The 20,927-nt window shown below is 42.0% G+C and overlaps 1 protein-coding gene across 1 annotated transcript in view; it reads right to left on the bottom strand.

Moving 5' to 3' along the window:
• erfl1 (Ets2 repressor factor like 1) overlaps positions 1–17,480 on the bottom strand; it is a 34,190-nt gene extending 16,710 nt beyond the window's left edge. Inside the window, exon 1 of the mRNA XM_085471785.1 lies at positions 17,329–17,480. The gene's annotated coding sequence lies outside the window, so the exon portion shown is untranslated. The remainder of the gene's footprint in view (positions 1–17,328) is intronic.
• Between the last annotated feature and the right edge of the window lie 3,447 nt (positions 17,481–20,927).

Genomic DNA, 20,927 nt, shown 5'->3' with positions numbered 1-20,927 from the left:
AAACCAGTCCATGTTGTTGGACTTTTGGAGGAAGTCGGAGTACTTGGATAGAACCCACACATTCATGGGGAGAACATGCACACATCACACAAAAAGCCTCAGACTGGATTTGAACCCTTCCTGCTCCGAGGTACCGTGCCCTCTCTAAAACCCTACACAGGTAAATGTGGATTTCATTTATTTTCCCTTTTAGTTGCTGTTTTGTGCCAAACAGAAGGAGCATATATGCATAATCCACATAATAAACAAATCTTAAGACTTTTTTTCTGTAATAGAAATCCTTTAAATATTGGCTGAATTTTTTTCCAAGTGTTTGTGTGAAACACTTGGAGAAAAGTTCAGCAGTTTTGAGAAGGGTCAAAAGACAAAAAAACAAAACAACCCTGCTTCATTCTTTCATAAATTGCTCCTGTTAGTAATCATGAACCACAAATTAATTCCTTGCCAAATAGAATCTTATGTTCCACACTTTTAACTTGGGGAAGTCCACTTTTTTCTTCCTCTGTATCTCTCCTCCTCCTCATCACGCTCTCCTACTCTATCTCTCTCTTTATCCCCCCCATTCACTCTCCCTCCCCTCTCTGGTCAGTGAGTTACTCTCTCTATCGCTCTCACTTCCCGAATTAACCACTCAAGAAGTCACCACCGACTCAATCAATAGCTCATACATAAACCCTGCTATAATCGCTCCCCCTGCCTGTCTGTCTGCCCCCCACCCCCCTCATTCCCCTCTCCTCCTTCACCACATTCACCATCATCCCCTCACAATCCCTTTCCTCCCCTTCCTTCATCTTTTTGTGTCTTCTTCCTGTCCTTGTCTGTGGATTTTAGATGCTCTCTTCTCATAATTATCAAACCTGTCATAAACATTAAGAGCAGCAATTCTGATATTTCTATTTAAAAATAACTCCTCACACCTTTCCTGCCTTTGCACCCTCATCAGGCAATTTGACATTGTGATAAAAAAAAGAAGTCTTGTCATAGAAGTAATGTATCATATGGGCACTTGAGAAACATATTTCCAACCACAAGAGTATAAACCATAAGTTTTAAAAAGGTTATCACACGTTTTATGTACAACACCATGTCAGATTTTGTGCGTTTATGGATTCTAAAATGACGCAGTTTTGGTTCTATTTGGTTCGGCTACTTAATAAAATCTTAGTAAAATAATGCACCCAAATTGTATACCACCAGCACTGATTGAAATGTGTTCCTGGTCTTTAAACAGTTCAACAACTTTTAGTAAGACAGCAGTGACAAGCACCCAGCGTTGGACTTCAGAATAATGTCCTTGTTTGTTAATGAACTAAAAAGTCTGAAATTTTAATTACGTGAACAAGTGATGCACAAAATGAAGCGCAAATAGCCTTCATAACTCTGAGGACTTCCAGAGGCCTCAGCTAACACAAAGTCGCTCAAAACTTGGACCAGTAAACATGTCTCAAATCACTCCCTTGAAACCCAAATGCACAAAGAACCAGCTGAAAGCTAATACAGCCCAATATTACTATGTGCCTTGTACTGAATACATAATATGAAAGGTGACCTGATGCTTCTTTGGGAGTGTTTTTTTTTTTTTTACTTCTATGTTCTCACAGGCTTCTATATTCCTTGTGGGACTTCATATTTGTGTAGCATCCCTCTAAAATTTATTACAGGAGCAGAGTAATTCTTTTAAGTGCAAGGGCACTATCGGCCTATGTTAGCGTGTCCAGCCTGAATGGGTCTAGTATTGCGTTATAGCAAAGACAAGGAGACATCAATATTGCATTATCTCATGTTTAACTGTGAGACACAGATAGTTGTTTTGGGGGCCTTAAAGATATTGTATTACCAAAGGAGATGCAGACGCACACACAACTACATGAGGAGGAAAAAAAGTGAGAGGGAGAGAGAGAGAATAACACACAGAGAATTTTAAAATTATAAGGCCTCTACACACCCTCTGCTCATACCCCTTCTATCTCTCTTTCTCTATCTTCCCTCGCTTCTTTTCTGCCTCTCTCTCCAAAGTCTTTGATTCGTCCGTACGGTTTGATCTGCAAGAGAGCGAGTTTTGTAAACACATTTTTCACGATCATATAGCCACGGGCAAGGGGAGCGTGAGGCGCGGAGGAAGAAGAAGGAGAGGGAGAGACTCAGAGAGAGAGTGAGAGAGGGAATGTGTGTGTGTGTGTGTGTGTGTGTATGTGTGTGTGTGAGTGAGAGAGAGAGAGAGAGAGAGAGAGATGGTGTGTGTGTGTCTGTGTGAGGGAGGGACGTTTAATGAGCGTGCAAGATGGAAAGATAGACTGACAGAAAATGCAAGGATGAAGCCTCAAATATGACTTACTGCACAGAGCAACAAAGACACACAGACACTCACATGCATACACATGCACACATGTGGAACCACACAACACACACACACAGACACCAGGGAGCCCAGGCTGATGGTTTTGGCACAAGTAAAGCATCACAGGGGTTGATGAAATGTGAAGCAACAAGGAGAAGAAGCAAGTTATTCAGTTTTCCTTATCATGCAGAGGGGGGTGACACTCCAACACTGCATTTCCCGATATGACACTTCCTGACTGGTGAACCCACGGAGTTATTGGAGAAACACACACACACGGGGAGGGGAGGGAAAGGGGGGAGAGAAAGTGATGCATCTCGTTTGGGATGATGAACACAGTAAACAGAGAGAAACGGCGTCTGAAAAACAGATTATGGGGAGAGCCAATAAAAGGTTGCGCACAGATGGTAAACACACTGTGGTGTAAAGCTGAACTAATAAAAGTGCGAGGCTCTGGTTCCCTACATTTTTTTTCACTTGGTTGGAACGATTTCGTTTTTCATCTGGCAGCTGCTAATCCGGTTTGGTTCGATTGGCCCCGGTAATGGCGCTAACCCGTCGTCTCCATACCGACTCCTCTCCGCGGGACGCGACAGAGAGGAGGCGATGCCGGCTCGGAATGAGCATCAGAGAAGACACCGGTTATGGCACAAAAAAGGGAAAAGAGAACGGGTGCCATAGTTCACACAAAGTTTGTAGTAATTTAGACTTTGAGTTTCCAACTGCCCGAAATATTCGCCTTAAAGGGAGAAAGGCAAATGAACGATTGCTCAATTACTGAAGGCTAATTTCAACAAAGTTTGGCTGCTATTAAACGCACGTAGAGGCTCTTACACTTTTTTTCATTGAAGTTTGCATTTCGGACTAATGCATTAATTACATACGCAGGCCCCAAACGCTCAAAAATAGAAGCCCGATGCTAAAATAAGAATACCATTGCAATAGAGGCTCGGCGCACTGGATTGTTATAACCTTGTGATGAATTGGCTCCTTCGACTTTTGGCTAGGGTTAGATGCAGGCCATCACATTTAAAGTGCTTTTCCACTTCGAGGTTTGTTTGTTTTCCTAAAAGACGGGGAAACAGTCCTCAACAATTCTGCACAAATCCCTCGCGTCAGTCGTTAAAAAAATCATTTTCTTTTCATTTTTCCTTTCCTTGCATTCTTTCTTTTCTGTTTTTTTAAACTTAGCCTACTGCTTTTTTAGAAAGAAGAATCGCTGCAAGCAGTTAAGTCGGTTGTCAGAATCTGCGCGCTCGCGTGTGTGTGTGTGCATATAGTGCAGTGCGGTGTAGTGTAGCGTTTCCTCTTCCTCTCTCTTTCTTCTCTCAGTCTTTTCTGTCCGGGGAATTGTTCTCAACGTCCACAAACACATTGCAAATACCCGGCGGCCAAGCGGCATCGATTTCTAATTAGACGCCAGGATAATCGTTGGAGAGAGATGAAAAAAAGAAGAGAGTGATGGCGAGACCGAGTAAATAAATATATAAACGAATTAGAGCCCAGATTAATTGAATGAATATGAGCATTAAAAAGAAACAAAGGTGATCTTGGCGGATGAAACCTTGCGTGGATTGAACGGGAAATAAGGATTACATACACAGAGGAGAACAGGCTGAAACATATTCGAGGGGGAGAGGATGGGTGGGGCTTTCTTTTGAAAATTAGGGCACACTTTTGCCCAAAAAGTAGTTTGTAATTACTGATCCACGCAGCAACATTTCAGGCACATTCGCACGGCTGATCGATTCATTCAAAATGTTCTGTTCCCGCATGTGAGATGTCATTGCGGAGAGCTCGGCGGGTCTCACACGAAATCTTGGATGGAGCCTGCGAGGAATTAATGGGAAATACTTTAATAATAATGCACAAAAAAAACGTAAATGATTAAATGATCATATTGAAGTCATATTTATTCACATTCGCTGGTGTGCACATACATGATATCTGTGCTAGAAACTGTGACAGCAATCAACCTTGAACTAAAGCCACAGCTGGATTATCCAACTTCTCTCCTCTCCAGTCAAATTTCCACCGCCCCCCCTCTTTCCCCCCTTGCCCCCCACCTCCCTCTTTCTGTCTCCTGACAGAGTGTGACAGGGGGTTAGCCGGGGAGCTCAGGTAGCTCGTTTACTTTAATTAACGTTTCATCATCCTCGGAGCGGGACCGCGCACCGTATATACTCTTTCATGCTGCTCCGTCTCTCATCCCTGTTCTCCTTCCATTCATCACCGGCCCTCCCTCCTGCTCTCTCCTCCCCACCGTAGGCCTCACCTCTCATCTTTTCTTCAACAACTCGCCAAATCGCCCCCTGCTCTCTGTCTCGTGTCCACTCGAGCATATACAGGATAATAATTCAAACACTTTCCTTCCTTCCCTCCTCCTCCTTCTCCTTTTCCAACTTTGTTCTTCCCACCCCCTTTTTTCTCGCTCTCCTATCTCCTTTTCTCTCTCTCTCTCTTTTACAATAATGATGCCATTAACTGCATAACTCCAGGCGGTTTTGATCAACTGATGCAGAGGAGGAGAAGTAGCTCATTGTGCGCTGGCCATCATTTGGTGGATGCTATTGTGCAATTCAGCTCCTAAACAAAGACAAAGTAACTGTAAAACGCCAGAGGATCAACAGATTACATATATATATATATATATATATATATATATATATATATATATATATATATTCCGACCATCTTATAACCATGTCAGCAGTGTGCGCCTATGGGTCTTTCAACATGGAGACATTGTGGGGCTGATAAGAAGGAGAAGGAAGACAGTTATTGAGCGGTATTGATCACCTCTGATTATTTAATACAAAATAACTCCCCAGTCGATGATCACCATCAGGCAGGCAATAGATAAAATCAAAGGGCTCTTTGTCAATAGGTTAAATGATCCATTGGAGATATAAGCAAATAAGCAAACCTTCAGATATTAATGACCTTTCAGCGTAGCCTTTAAGTCAAAATAACTAGTTCATTATAAAATTAAGATGTTTTGACATAACATTTTTTGTCTGCTCTGTGAAATCCAAAACAAACAGCTCCTGCCATTTCATTCTTTCAACTTTTAAGCATGTTTTGTTTACAGTTCATGTTAACCTAATAATATTGTATAGTAAAAGGTTTTTTTTGTAATTTAAATTCAAGAGCTATAATTTATAAACCAACAACAATGAGAAACTACCTGTTACTGTTTATACCACATTGAAGGATTAGCCTCATATACCTATCTCTAATTCTCTGGCTATATGTGACTGAAAGGCTTTACTCTTGTCTTTTGGGTGGGTGAAGGGGAAGAAGGCCTCTGGAGAAAAAATAAGTAAAAGTCTAACATCTTTAACATAAAAATCTATTTTTCTCTCTCTCTCTTAGTTCAATTGTAATTTCTCACCTCACTTTCTTGAACTGAATACTTTCTCGGATAAATTAGCGATTAGTAAACAATCAGATGCAGCGACAGCTTTAAATTGTGCAGTCGATGTCTGTTTGAAAAAGTGTTTTGGTTTGCTCCTGATGTAAAAGAGGATTGGTGATTTAGCTCAATCACATGTCTGAAATTCTACTGATGACCAATGACAAAATAATTTCTAAGAAATGGCAAATAAAGACATACTGTGATGTTTTTTCATTGTTTTCATTGGTTGAGCTGTTGATTCTGAACTGGGCTCATCATAGTTCACCATACATTTAGAGTTATGCAAATTACACTAATGAGTAGTAATTAGAAAAATCTTGCAATTAACAATTAGCAACCGTGGCTATTAGTATTCAGTGTATAAACTGCATTGCCCTACTCTGCATCATCAGTATCACCGAGAGGATCTCACAATCTTACAGTAAAATCAGCAGCAGAAATTTGGGGTGTAGTCAAATCACATAAAAAATGTCTTCCATATGTTCTTAATGAAAAAAGGAATGATAAAAATGAATCAATAAAAGCAGCTGTAAAAAGGTTTCACAAAACAATAGAAGTGAATCCCCTCGGAGTCAGCTTACAGCCGGGGTTTGATGTGCTGGTGGAAATGGCAGGTGTTATATAAAGCAAAAATAAAATAAGAGAAAAAAGTAGAGTAAATGCAGTTACACTCATATGCTTCGGTGTGATCTGGGCGTGACTTGCACACGGGCTGGGACTCAGCATGGAGTGCTGTGATAGTTTAAACAGTTTAAAACACTTACAGTGGTAACCGGATTTGTAGCCTTGTGGGGTTAAGAACTTGATGAAATCCACTGTGTCCGCTGGGACTCCAGAGGTGTGTGCTCACATACAAATTGCCATTGATAAAGAGAAGAGGTGAAGCTCCATCACATCTTAAACCCTATCACCCTTACACTTGTTCACATAGAATAAAACTCTAGTACCCAGAATGTAGGGGGCACCATCTCCAACCCCAAGGGAGGTGGGACTGTCAATGCTGCATACAAAGCTTGGCTTTGCCTTTCTTTCGATTGGACCCACCGGAGCACCAAGTTGTAGATAGCTTTGACTTAGAAGTGTGCCAAGTTTGGACTGTATGCACATTTTTGTGTGCAGTGCAGTGTTAAGCTTCTACCTACTCCTGTTTTAAGATCCATTCATATCATATTTACATATCATACATGAAGTGAAAGGATTTTCAGGGATGGTACTTCCACTTTCCTTTGTTTTTATCGGACTTTGCCTTTGTGTTTATTTCCTTGATATGAAAGCATCCAGCTGTATATACTACATGCAGAATAAACAAACTAAAAAATAAATGAATAAAATGAACTTGAATAACAGCTACCAATACCAAGCATAAGTCAAGTTGATAAAGTGTCTGACATTCTTGCATCTAAAATGATATCTATGTGTAAGCTGAGGAAAGCGGCACTAAAAACGCTAAACTACACTTAAAATCATTTAAACTGATAAAGCACTAACAGGTTAAATAAAAAAAAAATCTGTACCAATATTGATTATTGATTGATTGACTGATTGATTAGCCATCTGTGATGCCTATACTGGCAAAAACAAACATAAATATGGGCGAGACTAAAGCAGATAAAATCGGTGTTTGACTTCATGGATAATGGATCAGTCTTACAGACCACAACCCTGACTGCAGCAGGGTTCACCTCACCATGTCTAACTTGAATCTAGACTTGACCATTATATAAAACAAACATTGGGTTTGGAGATCTATCTAGGTGCTTCTAAGCATAATCTCAGGAGAATCCATAATTTCACACTGTAGTGCAGAAGTTAGCAATGCCGCAAGCTGAACAGAGATCTGGGAGACTTAGCAATCATATCGCTTTATGGATTTTTTTCCCACTATAGCAGGATGAGGTAGGTGAAAAGCACAACACATTATGTTTTTGTACAATGACAATGAGTCCATATACTCTCATAATTAAATCTAGAGAGTCCAGGTGAAGTCCAAGACGCTGACCACATAAGCTGGATGTTCCTTGTCTTGCATGTCATTGTGTCTATTCTTTTTCTTTCTCCACTGGTAGGTAGAGGCATGTGGTCCTATTTGTGTAGTGTAGCAGCTAAATGAAAATACTGGAGAAAAATTGGCATTAATGTGGTTTAAATAGCCAAGCAGTTCAATTGGGAAAAACATAATAAACTATAAGTTTCACCAAACTTAAAAGTCAGACAACTAATTTATAAATCAGACTGAATTGACTTTCTTGGCTGGTCAGCCATCATATTCGCTTAAGAAATAAAAATATTACTTTCTAATGAACTGCTTTAGAAAATGCTATGAGGATAAAGCAAAACTTTTATAGCCAAGTAAAAGTGTTGAACAACAGAATCATGGAAACTCAATACCGTGTTTTGAACAGTAGATTGTGTTATAGCTTTGCTTCCAGGCTGGGTTATAAAACATATTCAGCCCTCAGATGAAGACGTAAACTTTGATTTGATAATTGCAGATTGTAAATGAATGGAAAGCACGCTGTAATAATATATTGTTGGATTTTGTTCATTTTTCTTTACTGCAAATATCTTCTTTCGCATCTGGTCCCACACGTGCTACCGCTCACAGTCTCTGCTCTGACTCGTTCTGCTGTCTCTGTCCCGTCGCTGATGTCTCGTCCCACTACAGAGACATCTTAGACCGCTGTATTTCTATTGAAACTACAATATATCCACAGACATGCACACAAAAATTCAATTTCTCCATCTTTCTATCTGTTCCCCTTCCACTTTCTCCGACACACAGAAAACAAAATGTACGCACACAAACACACACATTCGGTGCCCGTCTGCTACGGCCCCCGTTGGCTCTCTCGCCTGTGTGTGCGTGTCAAATCGAATCTCCACCTCGGTGCGTAGTACACCTGCTGTGCTGGCGTATAATGCGCTGCATACAGTGAGTGCACGATGACGGATTACTGAATTAGACCAATAATGACAAGTGACACTTCTGTTACCGCTCCCTGAGCCACTGCAGAGAGCAGGAGAGAGGTGTAAATAAAGAACAGACACAGCGACAGAGAGAGAGAGAGAGCGAGAGAAAGGGGAAGGAAAAAGAAACCATAGCACCGAGGCAGAGGAAGTCATGGGGATAGATTGGAAATTTGGGGCTTATTTTTAAAAAATAAATAAGTTCTGTTTCATTCCATTTCAACTTCTGTGTCCTCTATGTTCCCCCTCCCCTCCTCACTTTTTCTGTGGCGACACAGGTAGGTAGAAATAGAACTGAATGTTTTTCTCATCGCCAAGTCCCACCAGGACTTTGGTGAAGTCAAAAATGAGGGCAACATTGTAGTACTCTCACTTACATGGCAAGACAGAAACAGTTCGGAGAAGTTTTAATGTATTTTCATAATAAATATACATGAAATGTAGAGCAGGGTAATTTGTGAGTGTCCACTAGTTGTGCACTGGGGTAGTGTATCTGCAGGATGCCTGGCCCCCCCATGGATCCAGGTCTCCACAGACCTGTGTGCAGGATACTAAACCATGCCAAATGAGGAAGAGGAGGTGTAACCCAACGTGGGATCACATGAATAAATCAGCCTACCACCCGGTGCTTCTGTACTTGGAGAAACACAAACTAGAAAAGTGGATTTACAGAAAGATGTACACAACCAGATGAATTCATTTATCCCTGCACTTATGCAAAAGAGAAGCCGTCTTAACAGGTAAGACGGCTTCTGTTTGAGAGAGGGAACCAGCCGTGTGTGTCTCTATGTTCTTAATCTGGAGATAGACTTTAAAATATGAACCCCAATGAGAGTATTTGTGTTGGTGCTCTGTTGATGTAAATTTAACCGCAAGCCTCATCATCCTGCCTCTATCGCCTCATAATGGAGAATGACTGAAGAATAAAACCTCAATAAGTCCTCAAGTTGTTGCACCACAGTCGTGTTTGGCTTGCAAGCTCAAAAGGTGCAGGTGACTTCTACGGCTTATATCTCTTGTATGTGCTCTCACTTCCCAGAAAGAACAGGAAGGTGGACAAACAGTGCTGGAGATGGAGTGAGCACTTAACTGGGACGAACACACACTCGTAGTAAGAAATGGGGAGACAGTGGAAGCACAATTGGAAAAAGAAAGTCAGGGAGCAATAGGGAGAGCACAGAGGAAGGAAGACAGAAAGAAATATTGACGAAGCCTAGATATACACATAAGTCACCCGACACGACCCGCCTGCTCCCTGTATTTTATAGAGCCGCTCTGCGCTGGCGGAACAGCATGACAGGCCAGTTCCTTCAGCGGAAAATATGGTCCCTCTATACCCTCCCGCCTCTCGCTCCGCTATCACTCCTGTTTTCTGTCTATCCCACCTGATATCATTCTGTCACCTCTGCGCCGGGCTCTTTTTTCCATCATCCCCCTATTTCTTTGCTCCCCGTTCTTGCCTTTTTATTGGTGCTCTACATTCCACCCGTCATGTTTCACTCCTCCATTTCTATCCATCTTCCTGTCGCTCTCTTAATCCCCTCTCATTTGCTCTCCTCTGCCCTCATCCCTCCCGTTTCTCTTCCTGCTCTCCTGAAGCCACTTTCGCGTGCAGTCCCATTTCCACCTACTCTCCCCGTTTCCCTCATTCTTCCTGATTCATTTCCTATCTGCTATCCGTTCCATTCATCCCTCTCTCCTCTATTTGTGCCACATACATTGCCATTCCTCTCCACCCTCTGGCTCAGCTGTCTCCATCTTATACCTTTCTGTATTTCCTCTGACCTCCCAGGTTTTCCTCCAAGGTTTTAAGTTCATTCGTCTCTCTTCCACCACCCTAACCTTTATCCATCCATTTTTTCAAACTCCATACTTTATCTCACCCTTTTCAGTTTTCCATTTCTTCCCACAGCTTCTTTTTTCTTCCTTATGGAAATCTTTTCTTTTCCTAGCCTTCCTTTTCACATATTCCTGCTATTTTGTTTTTTGATGCTGCTGTCCTGAGGTTCCTTCTCTCCCTCCTCTTTTCTTTTTCTTTCTTTCGCCTCTCTACCTCTGCATTCCAGCCGGCCCTCCCTCTCTCATCCGCAGCCTGAGCACAGAGCCCCATGTGTCGGAATCAATTAGGGCTGAGAGCCGTCGCGGCCGTTCTTTCACGGAGGTAAATATTAAACTGCACCAAGCACCGAGGAGGAAGAGAGGGAGAGAGAGGAGGGGAGAGAGGGAGCCCTCCGTCCCTAATCCACCGCATCGATCAGGCGGGGATGAGGGTAATATATTATTTTGACAAGATACGATCCTCCGACGCGCACCGCTATCCCCGGCGATCGATTTCTTTTTTCTCTCCTTTTTTCTTTCCTTTTCTCCCCCTCAGTGAGTGGGACGAGTTTGTGTGTTACTGTGTGTGCGTACACCTGACACAGGGTGCGCGTGTGCATTTGCGTGTTGTTTTGCCGGGCATCTTGGCGTGTGTATGTGCACTGGAGTGTGGATGGGTGACAATAGGAACAGCATTAGGAAATGTGGAGAAGAGATGAGGATGGTGCTGCTAGTAGGTCTGTGCTTTTACAAACAAGCTCCTGTCTAAACAGCTAAATCACACGCTCAAGATGGATCATTGAAAGAATCTCGGAATCGCATTTTGTGTTTATTTTCTGGGGAATATGCACAGAGCGGCATATGAGGCAGGATGTCAAGATTCCAGTTAGTAAGAGACTTAGCAGCAGAGCTGACCTATTGTAAAGTTAAGTGTCCTCCCCCGCACTGTCCCCTCTGCTCCTCTGCCTCCCCTCTATATCACTTTGCAAACTGTGTCTAAATGCTAAATTCCTAGATCAATTTTTTTATTCAACCTCTCCCCCCATCATCACCCTCACTCTGGCCCCTGCCTCTGTCCTTCTGCAACAGCTTCAAGTCCCGCTGTCCTCCAGTGATGGAGGGTGTCCTACCAGTCTCGTGCACATCTACCAACTTATTTAACTGAGCATTTGTGTGTAACCGTGCAGCAGATCACCGATTTGTACACCACACCTTAAAAGCATTGGTAGGCTTTGTAGCCTAACCAATGCCAATAGTTATATATTTAAGGTATTCTATGCAGAATATTACAATTTTTAAACTAGTGGCATATTAATAAAATAAAAATACTAATGCACGGACTTGTTCGAGTCCATATGAGTGCATTTTTTTTACACTGATGAACAAAACTCTCCGTCTTTCAAGGTTCAGCAGCCCCGTGACTGCGTCAACACTTAGCACAGTTACTTAACCAAATTCTATACATGTTCAAAAAACATGCTTGTGTTTTATGTGGATCACACATTTCAGTTCCAATCTGTCCTTTTGAGTGTTATAGTGATACAAATGCACACAAGTCATGCACACACCACCCTGCCCAACAAGTTTCCTCTCTTAGAAAGCTCCATCCGAACAAGCACGGCAGCACCTGCTGGGTTCTCCTCCAGCTCATTCCGTGGTCTCTTACTCCTCGTCTCCCACTTTCTCTGTTTCTACCTGCCGCGACTTAGTTTTCCTCTTTCTTTCTGTCCGCTCTTGCTTTTATTGTGCCATTTTCTGCCACTTTGGTCCAAGAAAGGGGGGCCGTAATGCAATCTCTCCCCCTCTCTGTCCCCTGCTGTGAGGGAGAGTAGCTTGGCCTGTGTGCTGGGCCAGGGAGAGGGGGGAGGGATGGGGTCAAGGTGAGCTCTAATACACTATTGATCCGCCCCAATTGAAAACCTGATGGAAATTTTAGTCCCCCCCCCACTCCCCTCCTTTCCTCCTCATCCTTCCCAGCACCCCCCCCCCCCCCCCCCACCACCACCACCTCTGTTTTTCTCCCCTCTCCTTTCTTCCTTCTACTCCCCCTCTCCCTTCCTATCTCCCACTTGTCTCTTCCCTTATGTCTTTTTTCCTTTCCTGTGTGTATCCTCCCTGGTGTCTAGAGCCTTCCTCTTTTTCAGTGTCTATCCCCGTTCCCTCCAATCTGTTTTCTTTCCCAGCTGAATGTCTCTTTCAACCACTGACCACTTTCTCTCCCTTGCTATCTATCTCTGTGCTGGGCAACACTCTGCCTCCATGTCTTTTTAAACCATGCCTCTAATCATTTCCTCTCTTCTTTTCTTCACTTTTAGGTCTCACCATTTCCCCCTTTTCAAGTCTTTTGCCTCTCTTCCCTTAAATCCCTTGCTACCCCACCCCTCCCCGCTGATTCCATCTCTTACACTCTTTTTTCCTCTCATCCCCCTCTCTGAGTGTGCATCAGATGGTCCATTTCTCTCTAACCCAGTGCATATTGATCCCTATGGCAGTAGCACGCAGGGTGAGGGCTGTGAGGACCACTGCTACAGTGTATTAAATGCCACAAACGCTTTGGACGTGGGGCCTGAGACACGCCTCCCCGGCAGGGCCCTGTCAATAGCTGCTGTCTCCTGTCAACAGCAGCCAAATGGCCTCTCAATCTGTGACTTGCGATGGTCTACAGATTGGTCCACAGAAACTGCAATAGATGCGCCACAGAAATATAGAGAGAATCTTAATAGGAGAAAAGCCAGGACAAAACAGAAAATGAAATAAAGAGATGTGTATAAGTGCATTTTCCCAGTAATGGCCGAGTTCTTTTGAAAAACGTGCATTTGTGACTGATGTAAGTCAATGAAATCATGTAAAACCATTTCCATTCAGATACCTAAAATGTTACAAACAAAATCTATAACCTCACTTTCAATTTGCTACATTCTTTGCCTTAAAAGACTTCATAATAACATGCTGCTGTCCTGCAGTTATGTGGAACAGCAATTATGTACGTAGTTGAGTGTGCTATATACTATTGAAGCACATCAAACAAAAGAGGCACAAACACTGGAAAAGCCTGAACAATAGAGATGGCAGCAACAGAAGTAAACCTTTTACAGCTACCTATTACTTTCCCACTTAACAAGACAGACCACAACCTCTCCCTCTGTCTGACTCTATGCAGAGTTGGCTGCTATCACCGCACTGTTTGAGTGGGAGATAAATGGAGTGAGGGTGTGTATGTGCGCCTTTGATTTATGTACTGTTGTGTACGTGTCAGACGGCCAAGCTATCAGGACCACCATCTCCCAATAGACATAGAAACACTACAGCAAGTGGAGGGACCCCTCTGCTGACCCCGAGACCCCTGATACATATCTGGAACAACAGAGCACACCGAGTGGGGATTGGAGGGGTTTGTTGCAGTAGGAGGAAGAGGAAGAGGAGGAGGAGGGAAACTCTTCATTGCTCCCGTGCTTTTCATTTTCATTCAGAGGAGAGTCATCCACTTTGTCTTTCACTCTCCTTCTCTCTAACACTGTCTCTTTCTCCTCTTTGCCCTTCGCTGTCTAATGTTGACTGGAGGGAAGCAGCCGCTGCACTTTCACCTGAAATTCAACTTCACGTCTCCTGTCCACTCTCACAAAACAAATCTCACAGATAACTGAGCTATAACACGCAGACTTTAGATGTTAGTTTCTGTTAACAGAGTGTGGAGGTACCCTTCTATGATCCCAATGTCACGGAAAATCCATGGTTTGATCAAAAGGGAATGTGTGTTAGTCAACGAATGCGAGAATACACGAAAAGCCACGACCAAACTTCTGGAGTGCCTTTTGAAAAATTTATTTCACCTCGCTCCCTAACCTGTGACTTTTAGCAAGTTTTAGATTTGTCCAATTTTACATGACAGTCAAATAAACAGATTAGAGTATTCTGCCAGTGTTCCTGTTAGTTTTTCAGTACATTGCTTGTAATTTGTCCACTAACTGACATCCAGAGTTCAGGCACCTGTTCTATTTTCCCACTTTTCTCTTTCAATCACTCCTTCCTTGTCTCCCTCCCTGTCTCCTCTTTTCTTCCCCCCTTCTCTTCACCCTCTCCATCTATTTCTTTCTCTCTAGGAAGGAATCAGTCTCACCTTAATTGCTCTTAAATCGGATTAATGACTGACCGGGGACAACTTGACTTAATCTCTCTTCTAGTAAATCTCTTCCTCTCCCCTCTTCTCGTACATCACTCTTATACATTTTATCCTTTCTTGCCCCCCCCCCCCCCTTTGCTCTCTTTATCTCTTGTCCTCTCCTTTTTTTCGCCTTCAGCGCTTTCTCCTCACTCGCTCCTTCTCTTCTCTCGCTCTCCTCAGCATCGCTCACCTCTTTCACTTTGTCACGTCCTCCTCTTCCCCTTTTCCTGTCCTTCCTTCTTCTTCTCTCTCCATCGTGCTCCCCGAGAGTCAATCATTCTTTCATCTTTTTTGGACGAACTCTGTCATACATGAGCTCTACTCATCGTCCGGGTCCCTTTATCATTCCTCTCTCCTTCTTTTCGCATTTTTTAGACAAGTTTCTATCAGCCTTTAACTTCATCATCCCGAGATTTGCCAAAACCTCTTTGACTTGACTGTCACTCTCTCGCTCGATCCTATACTTTGTGTGTGCATGTGTGTGTCTTAGTCTCACTACAAGGTTGGCTGGTCGTGCAGCGTTGTGTATGTGTTAGTCCACATCGATGTGGTTCTGTCATTGCCTCCTAAGTGCTTTGGCAATACTACGGATCTGCTGTCATGCCAGTTCAACTAATCTCAATTGAATTACATTGAACTTGTATTGAGATGGAGATAAAGGACATGAGGGTCTGTCTGTGTGATTGCTCAAAGAGCTCCAGTTCTCTTGCACCCATGTGAAAAAAAGATAAAACACACACGGCAAGGAAATTCAATTCATGCCCTCAGATTCAAGCCATCACTTTTGGTGACAGTAATGCTATTTGGATTCTTTAACTAAATGTGATGTATGCCAATATAAAAACAGGAAATAACAAGGTCCTAGCAGTTCAGTATAGAAAACAAGTGACGACATGTCCTACTGAGGTGATGTTTGTTAAGGGTATAAGGACAGAGAAATTGTTCCCTCTTCCAAAACCCCTGCAGTTTAAAAAAAACTGAAGGAAAAAAGATGCCAGCCTTGTGGACAAAAGCTCATTTTCCTCTTGGTTGCACACTGCTGCAGGCGGGCTAACATGCCACAGGAGAATTCAACCACTCATACACCTTTGTTTTCCTCAGGTTTTTCTCAACTTTACACACAGAAGCAGAGCCATAACCGAGAGTGAACCAGGATTTCTTTGTCAGACCAGAAGGCATGTGTTCGGCCTGTCCAGCCTGAGGCAATGTTCTGTGATCTGAGAGCCACAAAGTTGCACATGTCCTTTGATTGCGACAGACAAAAGTATAATCTGTCATTTCCAAAAGCAGGCACATTTTTCACCTTCCAGTTGTTGCACTGAGTCACTTCCGAATCTCTTTCTTTCTTCAATTTCTATCTCTACTTGTCAACTCTTCCAAAGTCCACTGCCCTCCACTACCAACCCTGGCGTTCAACCTCTCTGCATGCCCATCTGCTTCAGAGCGCTCCCGTCCTTGTCCTTTCTCTTTCTCGCTCTCTCTCTTTCACTGAGCACTCAGGATTAAGCATTTATCTCGGTGGTCCTCCTTTCGGCCCTAAACACCCGTGAGGATGATAAGAGTCACTGGGATTTGTCAAATTGTGCGCCATTGATTAACTGACCTTTCACGCCTGCAAGTCTCTCAGCCACTCCACTAACTGTCGACAGGCTAGATAGAGAGATAGATGGATACATCTGGCTGTTATTATTGTGTACAAGTTTGTAGTTACCAGGTGTGGCAGGGAAAGACGACAGGAGGGGGTTGGGGGGCGGAGAAAGAGGGAGTGTTTGCAGATGATGGAAAAGATATGGAGAAGTCCTTCAGTTCCCCTATAAGGCTACGAGAGTAAGAGGTAGAATTTTCTCTTCCAGCAGACACTAATGAATATTGAATCATAAATACTAAAATACAAATTTTAAGAGTGTAATATCAAACGGGAAGAATTAGACGGGTGCAGAAGAAACGAAGGAAGCATTCATTACCTTGATGGAGAGCAATCTTGCACATGGCCAAGGGTTACTGGATAGTAGACTGGACACCTTTGATTTTTTGTAGATAGTTCTGTGCCACTTTGTCACTGACACATTTTCAAAATCCAAAAAGAGGTGTTTGGATTTATTTATTTATTTTTTAATTGCAGTGTTTTTTAAAATAGAAAAACAGGACAATCTTGAAATTTTGAAAAGCATTTCCACACATTAAAAAAATTATTTTCTTTTCATAATTTTTAGAAGTTGTTCTTCTGTGAATCTTTAAGAAATAGGTGAGTCTGAAAGATTTCATAGAGTGCAGAAAGCTGTCTTATAAAGTTTAAATTACCACTTTGAATGGTTACGTTGGTTTAACGTTGCATCTCTACACGGACTCTCTTTGTAAAATACAGTTCCGTTTTCTTTTCTTTTTTTAAAATCAGCAACAAATGACTCCACCCACTGGAAAGCATCTTGACTTAAGTGACCTCAGATTACCTTAAAAACATTTTAAACTATTTTAATTATTATAGAAAAAGGTTCGACTGTAATTAGAAAATGCAACCGCAGAAGAGAAGCAATGGAAGAAAATAGACACTAAAGGCACACGGTTAAAATTTTTTAGAAAGAAATAAAAAAGGAGGGGGGGGGGGGGGGGGTTGAATTCACCCACCTGGACCTCCGCGTCGCTCCGCCTCAGAGATGCACCTGAGGCCGAAGCCCGATCACGGTCTCACGGACTGGACTTGAAATTTCTTCGCTGCTTCGCTTGATCCGACCGGAAAGGAGGAAACAAGGAGGAAAGTGTCGCTGTTGCACGAAGGCGTCACTGAAAAAAAAATTATATTTATATATATTAGTACGACTGGAAGATCCTCCGTTAAAAGGACAAGTACGTACGCGGGGTTGCCCTCAATTCAAATAATTAATGAAAATAAATGAAGTAACAGGAAACAGGGGAGGTGGCGCTTTGGCCCAGCTGACTGGAGTCGATCCTTTGGCTTGTGTTCTGATGTTTTCCCGCAGGACCATTGCTGCTTCATAGACCACAGATCAATCACCTTATTTACTCCTTACTGTCATACAGTAACTGTGACAGCAAGAGAGAGGAAGAGCCAGTTAGAGCTTATAATACTCACATAATGACTTCGTGCGTATTTGCCACTCATTTGTGGATGACCTTATCGCACTAGACAGCATTTCCTCGAGTTTTTCCCTCTGCAGTATTCCTATAAAATCCTTATAAATGAGGTATATTCTTTACTATATTTATATTAAAGCTTCCTGAAATGTATATGAGGCTATAACGCATTTTACGCACAGGATGTACCCGGGATTATCGGCACATAACGGATACAGGGCCTGAATGCAGTTCGGCGAGAGGCTTTGCTGTCTTGTTATCGATATATGAGAAGCTTGCTGGAAAGAATATTGACCGCACTAACTAGCCGCACTTTGATCATACGAAATTGCTTTCCAGATGACAACACATTAAGGATGAGAGCATTTTTTAAAAATCAAACCCGCTTCTCGCACCTGTCAGAAGTTTCTCCTCTAGACGAGATGGAGATGAGGAGAGGTGCGAGACCCCATAGGTGGATTGTCTTGATGAATAAAATGAAGTCAATAGTCTATTTCAGAAACGAGGAAAGGAAAAAGGCGAAAAACAAAGGAGAAAATGAGGAGGCGAGGGCGCATCCAATATCCAAATTCCTTATCAAATAATTATGATCATAAGCCTGAAAAGTAAGTTTGATTTGATGTAACTGACATTAAAAAGCTGGGACGGCTTAAAAAAACCTAACGTAATAATAATAAAATATAATAATAACAAAGCGAGAAACGAATAAAAACACGGACATAAAAGGAAGAAACGATATTTATATTTACCTTTTAGAAGTGACGGCAGGTAAAATACAAATGAATTGCAGAAAAAAGAGCAAGAGTAAATGTATTTTTTTCTGTAGACATAAAAGAAAAACTAAAATATGAATCCGAGCAAATTAAATTAATAAACAATTGTCCTAACAACGAAGTAAGATAATCGGAAAGAGAAATTTGAAGTTTTAGGCATTTAGGCAAGGCATGTTACTTGATGTAATAATAATAATAATAATAATAATAATAATCGAAAATGTCCATTATTTTAAAACGAAAATACACTAGTTATTATTATTATTATTATTATTATTATTATTATTATTATTATTATTATTATTAGGCAGGAAGGAACGGAGACATATTCTTAATTACTGTGTGAACCGTGTGTTTAAATAAACATTTGCGTTAAAGTGCTGGTATTATAATAAATTGGACACGTTAACAAGTTCAAGCCGTGCAGAGGTGAACGATTAAGGAGGGGAGGGTGAGTGACGTGGAGAGAAATTTCCCCGAATGGCATTTAATGTCGGAAACATTTCCAACATTATTATGTTATTGTATTGACAGCAGTGAGACGGATGAGGCGACTGGCAAGGAGCGGCGCAAAAAGCAGGAATATTATCCAATTACCGAGGTTCAACACGTTGGTCTGAAAGTTCACACACAGGAAACACAGAGAGGGGAAAACTGACGGAGGCCACGAGGGTGACGAAAAATAAATACAAAAACAAAATTAATTATAAGAACAAGACATTATTATTATTATTATTATTATTATTAACATTATTACGCACAATCTGGGCATATTTAAGTAATTTCTGGTTATTATAAAATAGAAAACTCTAAAGTTTCCTCAAATGTCAAAAATGTTTTTCACAGACACAAACAAGCACTTTCACACGCATTAAAACTTCTTTTTAGACAGATGTGAAAAGTTAGATGTGAGTTGTAACTGACTCGAAAAAAGAGAGAGAGGGAGGAAAAAACAGCACTGGTTGGGGTTACGGTGGATCCATTGATCGATCTCTTAATCTGCAATAGTTACATGCATGTATTGATTTACAAACACTGTTTATCTAGAATTATACTGGCACAAATAATTGATGGAGTACACCCAGGGCGCGCATAAATATGCATCAAAGTTGCAAAGGGGCAAACACCTAAAAAGAAAACACCATATGAGGGAGAGACCAGCGAAATCAAATAAAGATTATTCCAAATATATATTTTTTTAAGCTAGACTCCGAAATGTATCGATGCGCCCACTTCTGAAACAAAATCCCATGTGAGTCTGAAAACACATATACAGGCAGATACACGCGCGCGCGCGCGCGCACACACACACACACACACACACACACATGTCGCCGGCTTCATTCCTGCTGGAGTAAACTTCAATATTTTTCTGTGGTGAGCACACTGAAGGATGGTCACAGAGAGCAAACCACTTCTTTGCTGCTTGGTTGTTGATTTATTTATTTATTTTCTCTTGTGGTGTGTGTGTGTGTGTGTGTGTGTGTGTGTGTGTGTGTGTGTGTGTGTGTGTGTGTGTGTGTGTGTGTGTGTGTGTGTGTGTGTTGGGCCAAAACTTGGAATAAACTCGAACAACCTAATCGTTGGTAGCTTGTACTGAGAAATTGGAAAACTGTCGATAACCGTGAAAGCTGACTCTAACTTAAAGACGAGAAATTAAAGAAAACAAAAAGTCAAATAATGAAATAAACTAAAACCAAATCAAAATATGACCACGTGCAACACGTGCACGTCCCAAAGTTGAGGACATGGCACAAGCATGCAGGCAACAAGACGCACTCGCACAATGAAAACCCCCCACAAAAAACAAGATCCAAACGTCACACAGGCACACTTTATTATACAATATTTATAAATTGCATGAGGCCACTCGCACACACACAAACAAATGGAGCAGAGCGAGAGAGAGACAGAGAGAGAGAGATACACCGGCTGAGGACTTGTGCAGCTCGCCGCGTGTGAGTGGCTGTTTAATTGACTGATTGATAAGGCGGTGTGGAGGTGAGATCTGGACGCCTTAACAAATAGAGACATTTAAAGGCTAATCCGGGCCAACGCAGACAGCTGAACGCATCCAAGTGCGCCCGAACAGGCGAGGCTTCACACATGCACTGAAGAAGTGGACTATTTAACCACCTTTCTGGTGTGTTTGTGTGAGTGTCTACTTGCAAAGGATGCAAAGAGCACTTAAACGTTTGCAATATTTCAAAAAAGACAAATATTTAAAAACAAAAAACAACAACAACACAAAATCCCAGTAATGGTGGCTAAAAGAGCCTGTGTGAATTACGTGCAGTCCAACTTTTTTGTTACAAGATTACACTGCGGAGAGAATGCCATACAGGAAAACATAAACAT

This window comes from Copadichromis virginalis, linkage group LG11, assembly GCF_057382275.1.
Source record: "Copadichromis virginalis isolate Kocher_CV1m ecotype Utaka linkage group LG11, C_Virginalis_male_GT1.1, whole genome shotgun sequence".
NCBI classification, from domain to species: Eukaryota; Metazoa; Chordata; class Actinopteri; order Cichliformes; family Cichlidae; genus Copadichromis; species Copadichromis virginalis.
The sequence above is the reverse complement of the archived record's forward strand: the minus strand, read 5'-3'. Positions and strand labels throughout refer to the sequence as shown.